The sequence below is a fragment of the Bos javanicus genome, chromosome 11 (assembly GCF_032452875.1).
Source record: "Bos javanicus breed banteng chromosome 11, ARS-OSU_banteng_1.0, whole genome shotgun sequence".
Lineage (NCBI taxonomy): Eukaryota > Metazoa > Chordata > Mammalia > Artiodactyla > Bovidae > Bos > Bos javanicus.
In genome coordinates, this window is record NC_083878.1 from 24,096,120 (window position 1) to 24,119,361 (window position 23,242).

At 38.2% G+C, this 23,242-nt stretch overlaps 1 long non-coding RNA gene across 1 annotated transcript in view; it reads right to left on the reverse strand.

Moving 5' to 3' along the window:
- Nucleotides 1–5,241: 5,241 nt before the first annotated feature.
- LOC133256923 (uncharacterized) overlaps nt 5,242–23,242 on the reverse strand; it is a 242,876-nt gene continuing 224,875 nt past the window's right edge. The window contains exon 4 of the long non-coding RNA XR_009739336.1: nt 5,242–7,433. This is a non-coding gene — a long non-coding RNA (uncharacterized LOC133256923). The remainder of the gene's footprint in view (nt 7,434–23,242) is intronic.

Consider the following 23,242-nt stretch of genomic DNA (forward strand, 5'->3'; position numbering starts at 1 on the left):
CTTTCAGCGTCCTATCTTTTTGCCTTTTCATACTGCTCATGGGGTTCCCTAGGCAGGAATACTGAAGTGGTTTGCCATTCCCTTCTCCAGTAGACCATGTTTTGTCAGAAGTCTCCACCATAACCAATCATTTTGGGTGGCCCTACACAGCATGACTCATAGTTTCACTGTGTTAAACAAGGCTCTGGTCCATGTGATCTGACTGGTTAGTTTTCTGTGATGCTGTTTTCAGTCTGTCTGCCCTCTGATGGAGAAGGATTAGAGGCTTATGGAAGCTTCCTGATGGGAGAGACTGACTGAGGTGGAATCTGATTCTTGTTCTGATGGGCAGGGCCATTCTTAGTAAATCTTTAATCCAATTTTCTGTCAGTGGGCGGGGCTGTGTTCCCTCCCTGCTATTTGACCTGAGGCCAAACTATGGTGGAGGTAATGAAGATAATGGTGACCTCCTTCAGAAGATCCCATGCACACACTGCTACACTCAATGTCCCCAACCCTGCAGCTGGCCAATGCCAACCACACCTCCACCAGAGACTGCTGGACATTCACGGCCAAGTCTGGGTCAGTCTCTTGTGGGCTCACTGCTCCTTTCTCCTGTGTCCCGGTGCACAGAAGGTTTTATTTGTGCCCTCCAAGAGTCTGTTTCCCCAGTCTAATGTAAGTTCTCGTGGTTCTATGGTGGGATTAATGGTGACCTCCTCCCAGAGGGCTTATGCCATACCCAGGTCTACTGCACCCAGGGCCCCTGCCCCTGCAGCAGTCCACTGCTGACCCATACCTCCTCAGTGAAGTGAAGTTACTCAGTTGTGTCCGACTCTTTGCAACCCCATGGACAGTAGCCTGCCAGGCTCTGCCATCCATGGGATTTTCCAGGTAAGAATTCTGGAGTGGGCTGCCATTTCCTTCTCCAGGGTACCTCCTCAGGAGACACTCAAACACAGTTCTGTCTCAGTCTGTATGTGGTCTCTGGGTCCTGGTGTACACAACGTATGTTTGAGCCCTCTGAGAGTCTCTGGCAGGTATGGGGTTTGATTCTAAATGCAATTTCACCCCTCCTACCATCTTTCTGGGGCTTCTCCTTTGCCCTTGGACATGGGTATCTCCTCAAAGTCGTGCAGCCACCAAACAAGATTACTGATCCTTGTTTACACAAATGATTCAAAATATAAACTTTCATATTAGTGCAGTTTGTGAAACATCACCCCATTGTCTTACAATTCCAGCTTAAGCTCTGAAATAAATCACCAAATTATAAGATACCACAAAAGTACCCTTTTAAAATAGCTTGCCTTCTACTTTTTTGAGACAGAAACTCTGCCGTGTTACTTTTTGTAAGATACTACCATCCTACTGTGATGTAGGTATTTGTTCATCCTTCTCCAACATTGGATCATAAACTCCTTACAATAGGGTCCATGTATAATCAATCCACCTTTATGATCCAAAGAGTTTGGCCCCAAAAGTGTATCAAAAGTATTTGAGGAACTAAGTTTACAGAAGTGATGTATGCTATAATTATATAACTTTATCCTCTGTATTATTAACCTCCTGTGGAGACTTAGGTACTCCAGAGAGCATGACCTTCAGCAGCCATTAACAACTGCACAGTCTGCCTCCTTCTGGAGACCAGGACACACCTGGTACCCCTCATCCTCACTTCAGCACAACCACATACAGGCATTCCATGAAGAACTGACACATTCAAGGAGCCAGTAGCTACTGTGAACACAGATCCCAATTTTCCAGGGACAAATGATATGAACAGGCATTATCCTAGCATCCTTGTTTGACTAGAGAAGCTCTTTTACCCTTAAAAGTATTGCCTTTTGGATTTAAGTTATATGATCCTCTATTAATAAATGTGCTTCAGTTGTGTCCTTTTATTCTCTACTTGGAGATAGGGTAAGTTCTGAAAAAACACACTGATAGGCAAAATTGTGCAGAAAGAAAAGATAGTATAACAGAAAGCTGAGTGGGATATTTTCTGTTGCTCCTGAATCAGCACCTAAGACCCAAAGCTGAAAATCAAGAGGCATAGACCATGCCACATTTTAAACAGGATGGCCAAGATCAAGAATCCAGAAACAAGTGTCAGAATTTACTAGGAAGCAGACAAACCTGTCCTAACACTCTCAAGTCATCAATTCAGCCTCATCCCAATCCCCAGCTCCAACTCTCCTTTTCACTTATAAATGGGACAAAAGTAACTGTGGGAGTCCTGAGTTACTGACCTAGAGAATAGACCAGAAACCTATGTGGAATGTAGACATTCCCCAAGTGAAGAGGGAGGCTCCCAGGGTCTCATTCAGCAATTTAAGAAAAGAACAGGCTTCCCTTGTGGCTCAGCTGGTAAAGAATCTGCCTGCAACACGGGTGACCTGGGTTCAATTCCTGGTTTGGGAGGATCCCCTGGAGAAGGGAAAAAGGTACCCACTCCAGTATTCTGGCCTGGAGAACTCCATGGACTGTATAGTCCATGGGGTTGCAAAGAGTTGGACAATGCTGAGCAACTTTTACTTAAGAAAACATGATCTCATTCCCCCAAGGATGTCTGCTTATACAGCAGCTGTAGAGATCTCCCCCATTCCATGCCTCTAGAACCAGGGAGGTGGGAAACTAGCAAGAGAAAGCAGGATAAAGAGAGGAGGAAACCAGGAAGGGCCTGAACATCCTCCACTTGAAGTAGTAGAAAGTGTGTTTTTTCAGGGTCATGTAGACAGAGAGAGAAGTTAGACTTAAGCTGTACCAGACCAACGAAGGCTAGCTGCCAGGGAAGGTCACAGAGATTCATCCTAAACCAGAGCCAGGTTTTCTTCAAGGGCACCTGTGTGATAAGAAGACACTTCAGTCCCACATAAAAGGGCCCTGCCACAAAAGATCATCCCAAACACATGTGCATTTCCAGACAGCCAGCCTATGGACACCTGTCACTTGGAGGTCATCGGTGGCTAGGTAGTGTTGTCCAGACCAGTAGTAATAATGAATAAACCACATGGAGGTCAGTTAAGGAAGAGATAGGAGTACCTTTCTCCTCCTGGCTTACCAGTATTAATTAATAGGAATGTAAGGGGAACTACAAAGAGAAGGAGGACAATGACAAAGAGTATCAAAGGTAACACAATGCTTGCCACTCCAGGTGGTAAGAAATACAAAACTGAAGTTATATAGAAGGTTAGAATTTTAACCCGTATGGATTTTTTTAAGCTAGAAACTGCTGGAAGATATCAGATCCTGCCCAAAACATCATTTAAGATGCTACTCACAAGAAAAGCTAAAATCAGAGTTGAGGGCAATGATTAAAGAAAAGTAAATTCATTTTAAATTTGCACCTAAGTTGAGCCTATTTACCAGAATTCAAAATCAAGCTTTACTTTCTAAATTTGACCTTTAGAAATTAATTAAGTGTTAGGAAACAAGTGCTTAATTTCTCATGAGCCTAGAAATGTACCCTGGATAGTGTCCACAAAGACTGACTTCTAGCTTGTATCCTACATTTATGTCCTGTGATTCAGTGGCTACCCAGGGATTCATCAATTCATGTCAGTGGTTGAATTTAATAATGACAAACCATTGCTTGGAACCTGGCTGTAGACCTCAAACCCCTACCTACTTGTTTTCGTTTTCCTAACCAGTTTCCAAATCCATTCCTAAGGCTTGAAAGCAAGGAGGGGGACCCAACCATGGGACGGGTAACCTAACGCCCAGATAACAATCCTTTCTATCTTCATCTTCTGCATCCGCTACCCACACTCTTTGGGGACACAAGATTTGAGAAAAGGAAAACCTTCCTCATAAAAATGTTGAGGACTCAGAAAAGCCAGTCTAAGGGCCATATTTGCACTTTCAAAGGGTAATTCTTCTGAAAAGATTCTGAAACACTGTATCAGATCTATAGGTTCCAGCAATGACTCTGATAAGAAAAATCTTTCCTGTTCCTTTCCTGTTCAATTAGCATAAAGTTTAATCTTAGCACTAACAGATCTCCAGGCCAGGCTCAATTTAGGATTGGTTCCCACTAGACCAGAGGTGCATCGTGGAAGCAGAGCTCAGTCGAAATGCGGTGAAGTATTAAAGATGTGAGTGCCATGAACTATTTTTACTGTCTTTACTGTACTCTTTTCTTTATGAGTCTCACAGTAAGGTCTTCATGAGATAGAAATCAAATTCACGATTGGTCAAGTGTCAAGATCCCCCGGCTTCTGGCTTTTTGTCAGAAACTTGGAACTAACCCCAAGATTAGTTCTGCTCCTGGGTATGCAGTCCTCTTTCTATACCTACCTTGGCTTTTGAATCACCAATATTCAACTTAGTGTATTCCACTGTGCTGGTCTTTTTGGCCCACAGCCACCCACAACTGTTGGTATAGGAAAAATATTAACAAACAAATATTCATTAAGCACTGTTGTCTAATATAAATTTAATATTTAAAAGGAAAATATTCTCTTCCACACATTTTCTTTTCAATACCTCTTACATTATACTGTAGTCATAAACTCTACTTATGTGGTCCCAAGACTTTATGTTTCAGGAGAAACGCAGTAACCTTGTTTTATAGAATACAGAACCTGCATTTCTGTATGTGTGTGTGAGCCAACACACACACACATACACACACACACACACACACAGCTCAACATGACCATGACCACCACCATCGCTGGGATGAGTGTACAACTTGCAAAACAAAATACCAAGTGCTCTTACTCACAAGACAGCTAAAAAACCAGATTGGAAAGAAACATTCATCAGAATAAACTGCAATGAACAAAACATCATAAAATGTTTGAATATGATTTTAACACCATAAAATGAACCTTTATACTTAGTTTTGTTTGAGATACTTTTGTCTTTAAAATTTGATGATGTTTTTAAGAGGCAGGAGTAGGGAAAAAAGCTGTAAGTATTACACTGTCCCACATACACTTCCCATTGAATAGAACCAAACTTCTTACTAGCGCTCTTCTGTCTCTCCCATCATTTCACCATAACACATAATCAGATTCTCAAGAGACTTCTCAGGAAGCCTGTACAATTCTTAGAAAATCACAGCATGCATTTGATATAATGGAAACCACGCCTACCCCAAAACCGGGGTTTTTTTAAATTATTTTAATTGGAGGATAATTATTTTACAATACTATGGTACTTTTTGCCATACATTGACATGTATCAGCCATGGGTGCACATGTCCCCACATCATGAACCCCCCTCCCACCCCACCCCACCCCTCTGGGTTGTTCCAGAGCATGGTCTTTGAGTGCTGTGCTTCATGCATCGAACTTGTACTGGTCATCTCTTCTACATATGGTGATATACATGTTTCAATGCTATTCTTTCATATCATCCCACCAAAAGCATGAGTTTGTAGTGAAGGCAGACCTAGGGTTAGCTTCTGGCTCCAGCTACGAAAATTTAGGCTTCTTACTTCTTTAGACCTCAGTTACTTTATCACCAAGGTGGGAAAAGTTGAAGCCATCTGAGTATTATATTGACTATAAGTAAAAATATGGAAGAACAACAGTTTTTTTTTTATAATACTCTGCATACAAATTCATAGTTCTTCACCTGAGCAGCTTCTGTACATTTTAATTATATAATGCTTAATATCATTGAAATGTGTTACATAAGTGCTTTGGTTAAGTAGGTCTCTTAAGATGACTAAATGAAACATCATCTCTGTCCCTCTTCTGGTTAATTTTCAATTATTTTCCCTTTTGATTTTGGGTAGTAACTCATAGTTATTTATTCTTTAAAAATCACCTGAGGAAACCAGAGGATTTGTTTGTACTTAGTTCCTAACATAATTAAGATTCAGATAATCTGCTAAGCTGGCAACCCCAAGAGAACATAAAGAAAGAAACGTGATGAATAAGGCATCTTTTCCCTGTTTGATCACATTTTCAGCAAAACAGCAAAATTCAGCACTGCTTAGCAGCTTACAATTTTTAACAGTTTATATTTGTAACAGAAACAGGAAACTATTTCCAAAACCTCTATTTTCCCTTTGTTGAAACCAAGTCTGTAATTCTAACCAGTTACATGTAAATAACATTTAGGGAAGCAACAGTTAAGAAGATATAAAATAAGTGATTAGATCATTGTTGCAGTGAGGGGGGTATAAGAAAAATTCAAACATTATACTGGTCCTCTCCTTTAATTTTCCCTTCTGTTGATAAACCTCTTTTAGGTCAGTTATAAAAATACTAGACAGATACAAGCCTAGTTAAAACAAAAGTTAAAACATCCCTTCAAGGGATGGGCATTATCTGCTTTTACCACCTGAATAATAATCTCAATAGATTTGCTGAGTTAGAAAGAGTGACCTTTATCCACTCACTCCATACAGAAATTTCTTCTGTAACAAACCCCAACCACTTCAACGAGGGAACCATATTAACCTCCTTCCAAGCAACCCATCCCATTCTGATATAGTTCTTAAGCTCAGGTCAAGCTCAGGAAAACTAGTGCCTAAAAATGTTACTATAACTAGAAAGCTGCTTCACTTCACAGACAGGGTCTGGATAAAGGCCTCAGGAGGACATACAGGGAAAAAAAGCCGGCTTCTGGATCTCCCCTGATTCCCAGATAGCTGCCTGTTGGCAAGGCCTTAGGCAATTCTACCACAAGGAGATGGTGGTTTCTCTGAAGATGCTCATTCTCAGAAGATAGGACGCGAAGGTCAAGAGGACTTTCATCAGCTCTAAAGGGTGGTTTAGCACAGTATTTGAGTCAGAACTTCAAAGGCAAAGAGAGTTCCCTGCCCCCTCTCTGTTATCCTGCTTAGTTTAGTCAGTATCCAATTACTCAGTTGGCACCTGAAGCTCGTGGAGCCCAATCCTAGACCAATAGCACATGACACCTGAAACAAGGTAGCCCCCTCGGCATCACCTTATTACCCTTCGTAAAGGAAAGACCCACTCAGGTGACTTCTTTTTGACCAACAGAGAACAAACTGGGGAAACTTGTGCAGTAGAACCAGCTTCATTGCCTGCTGGCTTAATAATTAAGATAACTGGATATTAACTAGAGTTATTATGATGATCCTTTTGCAGCATACACAAATTTCAAATCATTATGTTGTACACCTGGAATTAATATAATGTTTTATGTCAACTATACCCTAACTTGCTCACGTGAATTCTCTAATGAAAATTTACCTCTGATGTTTATCAATCAAGTACAGCACCCATGTCTTATTCATCTTTGTACCCTCAATGTCCAGAGATGCTTCTAGCACATAGCACATACTTGGCAAACACTGGCTGACCTAAGTGAAAGATTAAAATGTATTCAAGGACTAACCTTCAGATGCATTTCTTCATGTCAGGCATTATCAGAAGCACAGGTTCTCTGCACATTTTTTCCACATCTGCAATAATGTTTTGTACCCAGCGATTTGCAGAAAGCAAGCCTGAAGAGATTCCCAACCTAAGCTGTTCAAAAATAGAAGAAAAATGAGACTTGAGGAAAATGAGGAAAAATGAGACATTCTTTGGCATTCATTCACTTGATGTATGTGCAATAGAATGCTTTGAATTTATATAATATTTAGGAAGTTGCTCAAACAGGATCTAGTTAATAAAAGCACAATTTCACACTGAAGCTCCACATGGATAGTTGTGGAACTAGGCTAAAATTTATCTCTCATTCTGACTTCTCCTTAAACCAAGCAAGTTGCAACAGTATGGCTTAAAAATCCAAGGCGTGCTTTACACTGGTGACTTGAAAGGTATGTAGAAATTATAGGTAACAATAGGTTTTCAGGGATCATTTAGCCTCTTTAAGTGGGTATATCAAAAGCACATCAGAAGGGAGTGTATATGTAAGAGAGAGAAAAGAAAGAAAAAGAGGAAAAAGGAGTAAAGAGAAAGAAATAGTCCTTAGAAGTTTAGGCTTATGAAAAAGTTCAAAAAGCAAAAGAGATTAGCAACTTTGTTATTGTCTACTGTACATTCAACATACATATATTAATAGCTACATCATTGGTTGGGTGAGGGTAAGGGATTGTTGATGAAAATGAAAAGAATTCCTAATGCCAACCTTATTGTTTTTAACTTGATAAACATTGTCTAAAGGAGCTCTATATAATTCTTTAAGTAGATTTTGTGGTTTCTCCTTGTTGGTATCATATGGTTGGTTTCCTATGAGTCAGTTTCACACAAGTGGATTCCAGCTTGTTTGGGGAAAAACTCACAGATCATACTGATCTAAGCATGATCCATTTGCAATAACTGCCACATGGTAGTTGCTCAACAGAAACACTTAAGTGACAAATGTTGCTGAAATCACATTTTTCTTCTCTAGGCATAATCGGGAAAGTTATTCTCATTACTTCTCAATTGATCTCCTATAATTTTCTATCTTGTACATTTCCATCATAATAACCTGCATTTACTTTAGTGTCTTCTGCACATCTGAAGGCTCCTGTCCTTCAGATCTTGTCATCTTGAATCATCATAAAGAATATATACCTTAGAAACAGGGACTATATCTCCTTTTTCTTTTCATGACCCAGTAGTTTGAAGATGAAGAATCATCTTCATCATTCAAAGATGATGAAGTTTGCAGAGTAGAAAACTGGCAAAAGCCCATATCCTCATTCCAACCATGCAGAGGCTGAGGCTTTCATGCTCTTACATAATTCCAACTGCTGTGACTGTTCTAATAGTAAGTGCTGAATTCCACCTGAGTTAATCAGAAACTTTCTCCTTAGAGTTTGAATTCTAAAAGTAGAGACATTTTTAATGCAAAATATGTAAGATGTGGACACACGTGTTCCATATGATCAAGTTTCCAGTCACAAGGATGACCTGGACTGAAAGAATAAGGCAAGACACAAAGAGGCAGATAATGGAAATGCTAAGAAAGATAATCCTCAAGACATTCAAATCCTTGGCTGCCATCATGTCTATGGTTCAGGCAAAACCCTGACATTCCTGTGGTTGGTTTATTTCATTCATTCAGTAAATATTCAGTGAGCACTGACTATATGCCCAGCACTTTGCTAGGCACTGAAGATGCAACTGTGAGCAAAACAGAGATGTTCTCTGCCCTGGCAGAGCTGCTGAGCCATTAAATCTACATCATCCCCCTATCCCTACACCATCATCACACTTTTAGTTTGAATAACATCCAAAAGAATGCTAATCTCAGCTGTTATGAATTAAACTTCTGTGGATTTGTCTGTGACATTAAACAATTTTATGCAAAATTCATTTTTCAAACTAGGTAACCAACAAATTTTGTCTTTTGATTTATGCCTGAGTTGCTTAAAATTTCCCTAAAAACTAGAAAATCCTCTTCTGACTTACTCAGCACCTAAGAAATCTCAAACTTCTAATTCTTAAAAAATAAAATTCTTATTTAAGTATAACAAGAAGCAACAGTTTTGCTTCAAGCAATATTATTTCATTTCCCTACACCAACTATTCAGGAAACTGATATAGAATTTTACCTTTTGTTCTCAACCTGGGTTCTTTCAAAATAAAACATAAAACTCTATGCCTGTAGGTAATGTTAGATCATATCTTCCAGGCCTTCCTAATTCTGACATTTGAAAATAATAATGATAATGACATCTATTTTTGACCTTAGGTAAAGAAAAACTAGTGCATCTTCTACAATGTGATCTTGGCAAACTCAGATATGAAGTTACTCACCAGCATGGGGCCCAGCAAGAGGAATGCAGAGGTTTAGTCACGAAATCGTGTCTGACTCTTTCGTGACCCCATGGACTGTAGCCTTCCAGGCTCCTCTGTCCGTGGGGTTTCTCCAGGAAAGAATGCAGATGTGGGTTGCCGTCTCCTTCTCCAGGGGGCTTCCTGACCCAAGGATTGAACCTGTGTCCTCTGCTCTAGCAGGCAGATTCCTTACCACTGAACCACCAGGGAAGCCTGGGGAGTGCAGAGGATGTGAAAAAAACATCCCTTCATCAGGACAGTGTTCTGGGATCCCCTACTGCCTGCCTCTGCCTTTCAGGCTGATCCTTCATGACGCACGGCTGGGAAGAGTTCTCAGGGGAGACTCCCACACTGAGCCCACCCTGGGACACTCAGTCTCTCACAGCCACCGAGCAGGTACTTTCCAGGACTGCAATTTCACGATCGGGGGCTGACAACCCGCTTCTCTTCCCCAGCTGAGCTCTGCCTCCCCACCACCACACACACAAAAAATTAAAATAGGACTTCTTACCAGCTGAGATCTATCACACATGGATCCTAAGCAATGAAGGATAACTATACACTTTCCCATATTCTTTACATTCACTGCATTTCTCTGCTGTGTAATTTCTCTTGGGTGTAATATGGTTAGAATTTCTTCTGGTGGCTTTGCCACATAGATTATATTCATAGAGTTTCTCTCCAGGTTGAGTTGGTGCCTGCTGATTGAGGGGTAAGTGTTAATTAAAGACTTAGCACTACCATGGAATATCACCGTAACCTTGATGAAACCATTTAATTTCCCCAAACTCAGTTCCCTCACCTATAAAAAGGGAGTCATCTTGGTACCTATTATAAGGTCTTCAATGATGACTAATGCAACAATATACATATTTAACACACTGACTAACACTTGGCCATAGATATTAACTATCATCATTATCATCAAAATCATCGTTATTAACTTCTTCATCATCCTAATAGCTTATGGTGAATGGTGTCAGATTCTTGATATCTGAAGAAGAAGATTTAGCTTCAGGACCAGGGACCAGACTTGATCACTCAAGAGCTTTTGTGTAGCAGAGTTTTATTAAAGTATAAAAAGGAACAGAGAACGCTTCTGACATAGACATCAGAAGGGGGATGGAGAGTGCCCCCCACCGCTAGTTTTAACAAGCCGTTTTATGTCTGTTAGAAAGTTATTAATCAGATAAGAGAGATACCTCAAGGTTGACAGAGTTTCACCAGGTCCCTCTCCCACAATATGCATTTTTGAGATAGGATGGCACAAAGTGTATCATTTCCCAGCCATAAAACAATTAATATGAATACTGGTTTGTTGAACTATTACCAGCCAAAAGTTAGTCTTAGGTGGAACCATTTTGAAGAAAGGTAAATTCCAAAGCATATTCCAAAGAAAGGCAAATTCCAATACATAGTTTCATTAACAGAGCATAAGAAAAACGCATTTGTTAGCTCAAGGCTTGAGAAACATTCAGTTCAGGTGGAACCAGGTGTCATAGCAACACAGAATTTTAAGAGACACTTGCAGCCTATTTCCTCCATTTGGAGACCCCTGGCTTTCCTACCTGTTACCCTCTCAATCCTCACCTAAGACAGTCTCTCATTTTACAAACTAATAAATTGTTTTAGAGCAGCTTTTCTTAGCATTGTTACTGATAAACTGCAATCACTTAGAACATGAGTATTTTTAATAGTATTAGATTGATGTCTGACCATTTTTATGCACATTTGTATGCATTTTTATATGATTCAATTTAATACTACTGTTAAGATGATTTAAAGTATAAATTAGGGTACATTGAGGTTTAAGTCTGTAGTAATATGAATCTTTCATTCCTATATTTGTTATGCTTGTGGTTCTCTACCCAGTGGCCCAGGCAATGGTATTTGTAAAGCTCCCCAGGTGATTAAAAGGTCAAGACTTCTTACACTTCCTTGTGTTTAAGAGAATCACTGCTTTCTGCCTTCTCATCTGGGAAAGAAATGAAGGCCATCAATAGGCCTCCAGGAAACTTCATTGGTTTAACCCAATGATCCTCAACCCTGGGAATGATTAGAATTACCTGGGGAGGACTTAAAGTCCAGATCTCAACCAAGACCATGTAAATCATGTAATCATATTGATTATAAGTTATTGTTTGTCAACTACCTCACTTCTAAAACAAACAAAATGCATTATCCCCAATAGCTATGATACGAAGCAACTTTTTTTTTTCTTTCTTACCACAAAGAGTACGGTGAGTACTGTGCTGACTTTTCCAGTAAGTTTAAATCAGGATTTGTGTACATCCAAAAAGAATTTTTAGCATATCTTTTGAATCTGCTGTGGACAAGTGGATTGAGCATATTCAAAATAGATGCAAGGGAGCCCTTATGCAACTGTTTAGGAAAAATCTTTTTTTTTCTTCTGTGTACAAATAGGGATTCATTATTATCTCAAGTATCAGATGACAATGACCCTGTAAAAAACAGCAGAGGAAATATAACCCTATTATATTGATATGACTATTCATGTGGCTTAAAACTTTCAAAAAATTAAAATCATGGCATCCCATCCCATCACTTCATGGCAAAAAGATGGGGAAACAATGGAAATAGTGACAAACATTATTTTCTTGGGCTCCATAATCACTGCAGATAGTGACTGCAGCTATGAAATTAAGAGACAAGCACTTGCTTCTCGGAAGAAAAACTATGACAAGCCTAGACAGTATATTAAAAAGTAAAGACATTATTTGCCAACAAAGGTCCATCTAGCCAAAGCCATGGTTTTTCCAGCAGTCATGTATGGATGTGAGAGTTGGGCTGTAAAGAAGGCTGAGTGCTGAAGAATTGATGCTTTTGAATGGTGGTATTGGAGAAGACTCTTGAGAGTCCCTTGGACTGCAAGGAGATCAAACCAGTCAATCCTAAAGGAAATCAGTGCTGAATATTCATTGGAAAGACTGATGCTGAAGCTGAAACTCCAATACTTTGGCCACCTGATGCGAAGAGCCAACTCATTGGAAAAGACCCTAATGCTGGGAAAGATTGAAGGCAGGAGGAGAAGGGGAAGAAAGAGGATGAGATGGTTGGATGGCATCACCGACTTGATGGACATGAGTTTGAGCAAGCTCTGGGAGTTGATGATGGACAGGGAAGCCTGGCGTGCCACAGTCCATGGGGTTGCAAAGAGCTGGACACGACTGAGTGATATAACTGAACTGTCTTTAAAAATTCTGTTTTACCCATAATTGATTTTAGCATCACGTTAAAAACCAAATGATTACTTCTAAGTCCTGGATACAGTTCATCTCTTCACCATTACACAGCAGTTTCAAAATTTGGTGTTAGGGCTTCCCTGATATCTCAGTTGGTAAAGAATCCACATGCAATGCAGGAGACCCTGGTTTGATTCCTGGGTTGGGAAGATACACTGGAGAAGGGATAAGCTACTCACTCCAGTATTCTTGGGCTTCCCTTATGGCTCAGCTGGCAAAGAAAATGCCTGCAATGCAGGAGACCTGGGTTCTGTCCCTGAGTTGGGAAGATCCCCTGGAGAAGGGAAAGGCTACCCTACCCACTCTAGTATTCTGGCCGGGAGAATTCCATGGATAGTCCATGGGGTCACAAAGAGTCAGATACAACTGAGTGACTTTCACTTTACCCTCCTTATAACAGTTTCAAAATTTGGTGTACTTGTTTTTTTTGTTTGTTGCTTGTTTAAATCTGGGTTCATTAAGGAAAATGTGCATATGAAATACTTTTTAAAGCTCTCCAGAGATCAACTTTATCAAAATCAATGTTTATACTCCTTGAGAGCTAACCAAGCCTTCATGAACTTTTTATAGGAGAGATAACCTCTGATATTGACAAGAGTAAACCACCATGAAAATTAGGCTTTAACGACAGTTTTCTGCTTTCTTTCTGCAAGACAACACTTTACTCCATTTTTTTTTTTATATAGTACTAAATGTTTCCTAATGTAATACTGGGCATCCCAGGTGGCACAGTGGTAAAGAATCTGCCGGCCAAGGCAGGAGACCCAAGAGATGTGGGTTCGATCCTTGGGTCAGAAAGATCCCCTGGAGTAGGAAATGGCAACCCTCTCCAGTATTCTTGCCTGAGAAATCCCATGCACAGAGGAGCCTGCTGGGCTACAGTCCATGGGGTTGCAGAGTCAGACACATCCAAGTGCACACACACACACGCACACACACAATGTACTATCAGGGGATGGAGAAGAGTCAGGGGAGGGAAAAGGCAGTAGATTCTGGCCTACAGCATTTTTAGACAGCAGCAATTTATTTTCTCCATAGTTCTCATCCCACACTTTGATAAAGTTAGAATATTGTTATTAGACTTGTTATTGATCCAACAGGCATTGAATGACTTTGGAATTAAGAAAATAGACATAACATTTTTTCTGTAATTCTAAATGATACTTAGTAATTGTTTGAGTGAGACATATTTATTTTTATGAGTCTTTAAATTCTGTGATATAAGTCATTTGACCAAAAGTTCTTAGGCACTAGAGGTAATCTCTGACTTTGTTTGTTTGTTTGTTTTTGCAGTGAAAGGAATGTGACTAAAATAGTTCTCCCCATCTCTGAATGCAACAAGTATGCATACTCTATTTCATTTACTCATTTTAAAAGGTGATCTATTTACTATCTTTCCTTGACTTGAGAGTTAGGAATCAATAGGCACGTGATTGGAAAAACATCAGTGACGTAGGGACTTGAACTGAAATGACTGCTGTGAAGCAATCTAAAAATAAACTAATGTCGGTTTTCTAATTCAAATGCAATCTTTACTCACTGTTTTATGATTCAAATGTTCCTTTGAAACTAAATTAATTTTTTTCATCTTTGCAGGATGATTGATGGTTAGGCTTGTATTCGTAGTCTGCCTAAATTACAAGTTTACATATCACTGACGACCCTCTGTGATAGTGACACTTTTATTGATGAAACTCAATGCCCTATTAACAAGTAAGGGTGAAATATTATGTGTATATAAATTTGTAAATAAAAGAAACAAGTGACTTTGATGGAATAATCTAAAACAAACACTTTTTTCAAAGATGAAGCAGAAAGAGCATCCCTTTGTGACTGCTAAGTTTAATGAAACAGGCTCACATCCTCCAAACAGTACAGAGAGTAAATAAAAGCCTATCACATTTGCCTTGTTCCCCAAATGTGTCCCTGTTTTATTACTTACTTTAAGCTTTCCTAGCACCTCAGTTTCTCCACAGTCTCCACCTGCATACACACTTACAGATCACCCCTTTATTGACTTCATGCTGCTGCTGCTGCTGCTGCTGCTAAGTTGCTTCAGTCGTATCCGACTCTGTGTGACCCCATAGACGGCAGCCCATCAGGCTCCCCTGTCCCTGGGATTCTCCAGGCAAGAACACTGGAGTGGGTTGCCATTTCCTCTCCAATGCATGAAAGTAAAAAGTGAAAGTGAAGTCGCTCCGTCGTGTCCGACTCTTAGCGACCCTATGGACTGCAGCCTTCCAGGGTCCTCCATCCATAGGATTTTCCAGGCAAGAGTACTGGATACCTTAGGCCTAATTTTCCACTCAACTTTTCTTCAGCTATCCAGAGACTCATTGTTTGGACTCTTACAGGAACCAAGTTCCGTCTGTTCCAAGGACCTGAATGTTGCCACAAACAGAGTGTTTTGCGAACTTCAGGGGAAACACGGGCTGAATCATCCCATCCCACTCACTCAAGTTACAAGGGATCCCAGCTGATTATTTATGTTTGAAAGGTCAGGAAGACACAGGAAAGAAGAAACATGAGCAAAAGAAAGGAACAAATAAATTATGTACATATATTTAGGACTGGTAAATCCATCATGGCAGGTCTAATTTTTACTGCAAACAAAAAGGACATTAAAGAATTTGGAGAAGATACAAAGGCTCATGATATTTCACTGTTTTTTTCTGAAAACATTTTCTGAATCTGTATTACATTTGGAAAAAGAGAAATTATCTCATTAATATATCTACGTTTTAAATTCAATACCTTCCAGACCCTCCCCAAGCAAAATCAGCTAAGGATTCTGAAAGTCATACTTATCTTTATTCAATCATCTGTGTGTGTGTGTGTGTGAGCACAGTAATGTCCAACTCTTTGCGATCCCATGGACTGTAGCCCGCCAGGCTCCTCTGTCTGTTGGATTCTCCAGGCAAGAATACTGGAGTGTGTTGCCATTTCTTCTCCATTATTCAATCTTACTTACAATCATTTCATATCGTGTTATCTATACTGATTATTGAATAAGTGCAAAAGAACATTTATAATATATGCAATAAATATATGAATCTCCAAGCTGCTACCTGTCCTGGGCTTGAAAGATAAAATATGGCCAGTATCTTGATGCTCCTGTGTGCTCTCGTGTGAGCTCCCACCTGCTGTATGTCTCATAGACTTGCTACCACAAATTCTGTGCTTATTACTTCCATATTTCTCTTTGTGGTTTTATCACATATGGTTGTATAATAACATAACATAATATTTATTTTGCATTATTTACACTTTATTTAAATGGCATAATTCTTCTGAAGATGGTCTATTTACTTTAAAATGATAATTTATACAGGTTGACTTGTGTCGCTGAAATGCATTAATTATCAGTTCTGCATCGTTCTACCATAGAATTAGCCAACTGTCAGTTCAGTTGGACATTTGGATTGCTTAAAATTTTTGCAATTACAAACACTGCAGATACAAACATCTTGGCTCACATGTGCAAGAGTTTCTCTTGGGCATGTGCCTAGAAGGGGAAACCCTGGGCCACGGGGTTAGCACAAGTCTTTAAGTTTACAAGGTAATATCGAGTGGTTTTCCAAAGAGGTTTTATCAACATATTCAGTCTGTCAATTAATGAAAGATATGGGTTAAAATATTCCACTGTGACAGTGAATTTAACAAATTCTACTTGTAGTTTCATATGTGTGTGCATCTTTGTTAAGGTCATAAATATTTTAAACTCCTACAACTTGCTAGAGACTTGAAACTATTAAGTTATAATTTTTTATGTCTCTCATAGTGTATCATTTGAACTTTGTGTCTTAAAGTTTACTTGGTGTGCTATTAATATAGTTTCTTTTTAATTTATTTGGTATTACCCTCCTATATCACTTTTCCAAAATTGTACTTCCAATATCATGCCTTACTGTGCCAGGTTTCTATCTTAAAAACTCAATTTTATTTATAATCTGGATTTTATATATAATCTGAAATATTTGATTTTTAACTGAAATTTTTAATCAATGTTCAATTACTATCATTTCCTCCTTTCCAATCTTATTCCTTTAATTTATTTTTAAATATTTTATTTGTCTTCCCTCCTTTTTATTTCTTGCTCAGTTTTGCCAAATGTTTTTCTTGTTTTTAATTCAATTCTTTGTTGATTATCTCTACTGTGTCTTTGTTTTCTAGTTCACTGATTTTTTTTTATGTCACCTCCATTATTTTCTTCCTCCAACTTTCTTTAGATTAATGTTGCTATTCTTTTGTGAATATCTTAAGTTGTATATTTAGTTCACTAATTTTCAACTTTTATTTTTCTCTAATATAAGCACTTAAGACTAAAAGTTCTTCTCAAAATATTACTTGTATTGCTTTTCTCAATTTTTATATCAAATATTTTTATTTTCTTTCAGTTCTCAGTATTTATCTTTAATATCCATTATAATTTTCCTTGATTTATGATTAATTTAGAAATTTACTTTAATTCCCAAATATTAAGAACATTTTTATTTATCCTTCATTTTTAAGCTTTGATTTAGTTACATTGTGGTCTGAGGTTTTAACCAGGACAATAACTTCAAAATTTGATGAAAAATTGCTTCATTTCCCAGTACAAAATGATTTTTTATAAATGCCCCATTTATAAAACCTTGAGAAGAAAGTGTATTCTTTAATGTTGGATACAGAATTCTGTATATGTCCATTTAGTCAGGTTTGTACCTATCTGATCTTATAAAATTTTGCTTATCTTTTTGTCTATAGTCCTATCAGTAATGGGCAAAGTTATGGAATCTCTCACCATGATGATTTTATTAGTTGCACACTGGTAGCTCAGCTGGTAAAGAATCTGCCTGCAATGCAGGAGACCAGGATTCAATCCCTGGGTTAGGAAGATCCCCTGGAAAAGGGAACAGCTACCCACTCCAGTATTATGGCCTGGAGTCCTATATAGTCCATGGAATTGCTAAGAGTCAGACACGACTGAGTGACTTTCTCTTCACTTCTATTTAGAATTGTTATATTTTCTTAGTGAAAATATAAGCCTTTTTAAATATATATATATTTAAATAAAATATAAACCTTTCTCATTGAATTGTGACCTTCTTTATACATAAGCTTTTCTGCCTTAAAATCCTCTTTTTTTTTTTTGGTATTAATATATCCACACCAGATTTCTTTCATTAGTAGTTGCCTGATTAAACTTTCTCCACCCTTTTACTTTCAAATTTTATGTGTCCTTATACTATAGATGTGTTTTTTAGAAATAACACTTATCTTAATGATTTATAGATTTTCAATCTGTCATTCTACTAATGAGTTGTCTATTTACATTTATTATAATGACTGACATATTTGAACTTCCTACTCTATCTTTTACTTTTTATTCATCTCACTTGTCCCCTTCCTTTTTCCCATCTTCTTCTATTCTGTTGAGTTTTTGACTTCTTTTTTTTAATGAACTTTTTTCTCATCTATTGATTTGGAATTTATATACTCTTTCTATTCTTTTAATGATTACCATTACATTTTAAGATGCTTGTTTAATATAATAAGGTCTAACAGTAAACTACAGATAAACAATAAAAGGATTTAAAACACATTAGCACTGATCATCGGAGAAGGCAATGGCACCCCACTCCAGTACTTTTGCCTGGAAAATCCCACGCATGGAGGAGCCTGGTGGGCTGCAGTCCATGGGTTCACTAAGAGTCGGACGTGACTGAGCAACTTCACTTTCACTTTCTACTTTCATGCATTGGAGAAGGAAATGGCAACCCACTCCAGTGTTCTTGCCTGGAGAATCCCAGGGACAGAAGAGCCTGGTGAGCTGCAGTCTATGGGGTCACACAGAGTCGGACATGACTGAAGCAACTTAGCAGCACTGATCATATCCTTTTCCAATTTATATACTAGTAGACACTATTGTAATTTTTTTATTCAGACAATGTTTGTTTGAATTGTTCAACATTTTTTTTTCTTTTACTTCTATGATTGTTTTTGCTTTCTCTTAAAAATGGCCTTTAGATTTTTGGAGGTTTTAAGAGAACAAATGTTCTGGCAGTGTGCATCATCTTTTTTTAAACTTCAAATGCCTTTTTTAGAATATATTTTACATCGTGTTTAATTTCTTTCAGCAGAAGTATTATTTAGAGTAGCTGGTCCTTAATCCCTGCCAGAAACAGAAAAGCAAGTCACAAAAATCTTTACATATTCATAAAATAGGACCTAAAGAAAGAAATTGGGAAAACAGAATTTTTATAGTAATAATTGTCATCTTTCATGTAAAAAAAGACGATCCACCATTAGTAGAATTTGTGTTTTGAATAGAATGATGTGTACAGCTCTAGCCCTATTTCATGCCCTGTTACCCAGATGGTGGCTGGCACACATTCTTGAGCTGGCAGAGGAAAACTGTACCCATGGCCTTGAAACAGAGCCCAGGTAATTGGCTCCATATGAACACTAAAGCTATGTCTTTGGCTTCCTTAGCTGCATGTACTGACCAACTGTGCCAACCCACTAAGTTGACCAGTCTGATGAATTATTCACACTGAAGGCTGATTTTTATCCTTAACTTCAACCATAGTAAGGATGCATATGCAGAAATATAGCTGATAAGTGTAGATAGAAGGACTAACTCAGCAAAATACCATTTCTATAATCAAGGTAATAGGAGACAAGGATCATCGTTAGAGGCCAAAACCACTGGGTGAAAGGTTTGGAGGTAACAAGATATTCACACAACCTCCCATATCTACTCATTACATATTAAATACAAGATTACTAATCAGGAGGAAATATTTCTGAAGTTCAGAATGTAGAACATTCTACAAGACAGTAGGTTTATGCTCTTCAAAAAAAGATAATATTAAAAACAAACAAGATATACAATGGAATATTACTTGGCCATAAAAAGGAATGCATTTGAGGCAGTGGCAGTGAGGTGGATGAAGCTAGAGTCTGTTATACAGAGTGAAGTATGTCAGAAAGAGAAGAACAAACATTGTATATTAACACATATATATGGAATCTAGAAAATTGGTACCTATTTGCAGGGAAGAAATAGAGATGCAGACATAGACAATGGACTTGTGGACACAGTGATGGAAAGAGTGGGTGGGACAAATTGAGAAAGTAGCATCGACATATATACACAATCATGTGTAAAATACATAGCTAGTGGGAAGCTGCTATATAATGCAGGAAGCCAAGCCACTCTGTGATGACCTAAGGGGTGAAATGGGAGGAAGGGGTGGGGGGCTCTAGTGGGAGGGGATATATATATAATTATAATTGATTATGGAGAAGGCAATGGCACCCCACTCCAGTACTCTTGCCTGGAAAATCCCATGGACGGAAGGGCCTGGTAGGCTGCAGTCCATGGAGTCACCAAAAGTTGGACACGACTGAGCGACTTCACTTTCACTCTTCACTTTTATGCATTGGAGGAGGAAATGGCAACCCACTCCAGTGTTCTTGCCTGGAGAATCCCAGGGACGGGAGAGCCTGGTGGGCTGCCATCTATGGGGTCACACAGAGTCGGACACGACTGAAGCGACTTAGCAGCAGCAGCATGATTGATTAGCATTGTTGTATGGCAGAAACCAACCCAACAGTGCAAAGCAGTCTTCCTCCAGTTCCTTATGGACTCTGTTGGAGAGGGAGATGGTGATAAGATTTGGGAGAATGGAATTGAAACATGTATAACATCATGTATGAAACGAGTTGCCAGTCCAGGTTTTATGCACGATACTGGATGCTTGGGGTTGGTGCACTGGGACGACCCAGAGGGATTGTATGGGGAGGGAGGAGGGAGGAGGGTTCAGGATGGGGAACACATGTATACCTGTGGCGGATTCATTTTGATATTTGGCAAAACTAATACAATTTTGTAAAGTTTAAAAATAAAATTAAATTAAAAAAAATAATAATAAAAACTAAAAAAAAAATTTCTTTTAAAAGAAAGGTATCCTCTTAATATAAAGGGTGTTTCAGTAGAAGAAAGTTCTTTATTAATTATCTATGCAGTGTCCTATTTTGTCATTAAAAGTTTTCATGAAACAATTGAGAAAAATAAACAAGAAAAAGGCAATCAGAGTGTTCTGGATTAAGAGACTGACATGACATAACAATCAAATGTAATGCAAGAAATTGGACCAGTTCTTGAATTCTTAAAGGTAGCTTTAAAAGACATTCTCCCAGTTGAACATGAATGATACACTATGTAATATTCAGGTCAGTTCAGTCACTCAGTTGTGTCCAACTCTTTGCAAACCCATGAATCACAGCACGCCAGGCCTCCCAGTCCATCACCAACTCCCAGAGTTCACTCAAACTCATGTCCATCGAGTCGGTGATGCCATCCAGCCATCTCATCCTCTGTCGTCCCCTTCTCCTCCTGCCTCCAATCCCTCCCAGCATCAAGGTCTTTTCCAGTGAGTCAACTCTTCGCATGAGGTGGCCAAAGTATTGGAGTTTCAGCTTCAGCATGAGTGCTAATTTTCAGAGTGAGATTGGTATTGTAGAAGAATGTTCTTTTTCTTATGATTTATAAGCAGAAGTAGTTAAGTGTGAACTGTAGTGATGGTTGCAACTTAGACACAGAGATGGATAGATAGGTAGATGATAGAGACAACCTTATAAATATTTGACAAAATCAGAAGTTCCTTAGGTGATGTAGGCATTTGATGCATAAAGTGTTCCTTTTGAACCTTGAGTATCAATCACTGATTGATTGACACATGAGTGGATGGGTGGGAGGGCAGGGGAAAGCAAATGTGGTAAATGTTTGCAATTAAATGAAAGATATATGTGTCCATTTTCTTTAGTTTTAAAATTTGTCAAAATAAAAAGTTGGGGGAAATACTTAGAAAATTACCCATTCTCTTTCTTTCCTTCACTGAAATGTAGCCTAAGAGATTTAGGTGGAATCCATTGCATAGTGAAAGCTGATAAACACTGAAACAAATGTTTGAATAAGTTGTGGCATCTCCTAGTGGGAGAATGATTAAAAACTTAGCGTGTGATTATCTGGCCTGACTTGATGTTACTGTAATCACTAAACTAAATTTTTAGTTGAAAGCTAACACCTAAATATCCTCTTGGATTAGGAGTTTCTGATCATTAACTTACTTCAGGAACACTTATTATCTTATAATTATCTGAGAATTCAAAATATAATACAGCAAAATAACATTATTGAGGGTCTGTGAAACTACATTCAGAATTCAAAATGTGATTCAGCACACACTGATGCAATAGACTCCTGATAGTTAAATTGTTTTAATATTTAATACCTCTCAGAGTAGTTTAAGATAGTAGTCAATTGTGCTACCAATAGATTAGGGAAATAATATTTTCCCCAAACCAAAAATCAGTTTCTGGCCAATCTGTATTGTTGAATCATTTCATGCTAAAGACATTGGTTAGCTTAAAAAGTGTGTTTTAGTATACATTTTATGCTGTTTTATACAAACTTGAAAACTTTAAGGTTGACTGTAAGATTAATTTTTACTCTGCATATTGGTCGCATGTTAGGGATCATAAAAGCTATTGGGGAAATAAATATTGTACAAACATATAATATTGTGACACAATGAGGTGGTTATAAGGGAAATTATGACACAGAATACAAATTTAAATGAATGTTGATTTATAATTTTGTAAATTCTTTCTCATCTGCATTAAAGATAAACATAAATCATTCCTATAACCACTAAAAAAAAGGCTATAGTGATTAAAACACTGGATGCTTTAAACAATCTACAAAATACGTGGGCTTCCCTGGTAACTCAACTGGTAAAGAATCTGCCTGCAATGCAGGAGACCTCAGTTCAATTCCTGGGTCAGAAAGATCTGCTATGTACCATTCAGGTAGTATACAACTTGAAAATATGAAGCCTTAAACAAGTAATCTTGCCTAAATATTGAATTATTTACATAATAAAGAAAAAAACAATTATTTCACCAAATAATCATTTGTTTGAAACACATTTTAAATGGGCTATGGAGACCGTTACTCAAGGTTCAAAAGGAATACTTTATCCATCAAATGCCTACATCACCTAAGGAACTTCTGATTTTGTCAAATATTTATAAGGTTGAAGATCTTCCTTGTTAACTAACACTTTTATAATCAAGAGCTTCTTTCTTATGTTTATACACATTATCCTTTGTTATATTTAATACCATTTTTCTTGTTTAAACTGAGTAGATCAAAATATGTACTGATATAATACTCAGCCGTATCCAACTATTTGCGACCCCATGGACTGCAGCACGCCAGGCTTCCCTATCCGTCACCAACTCCTGGAG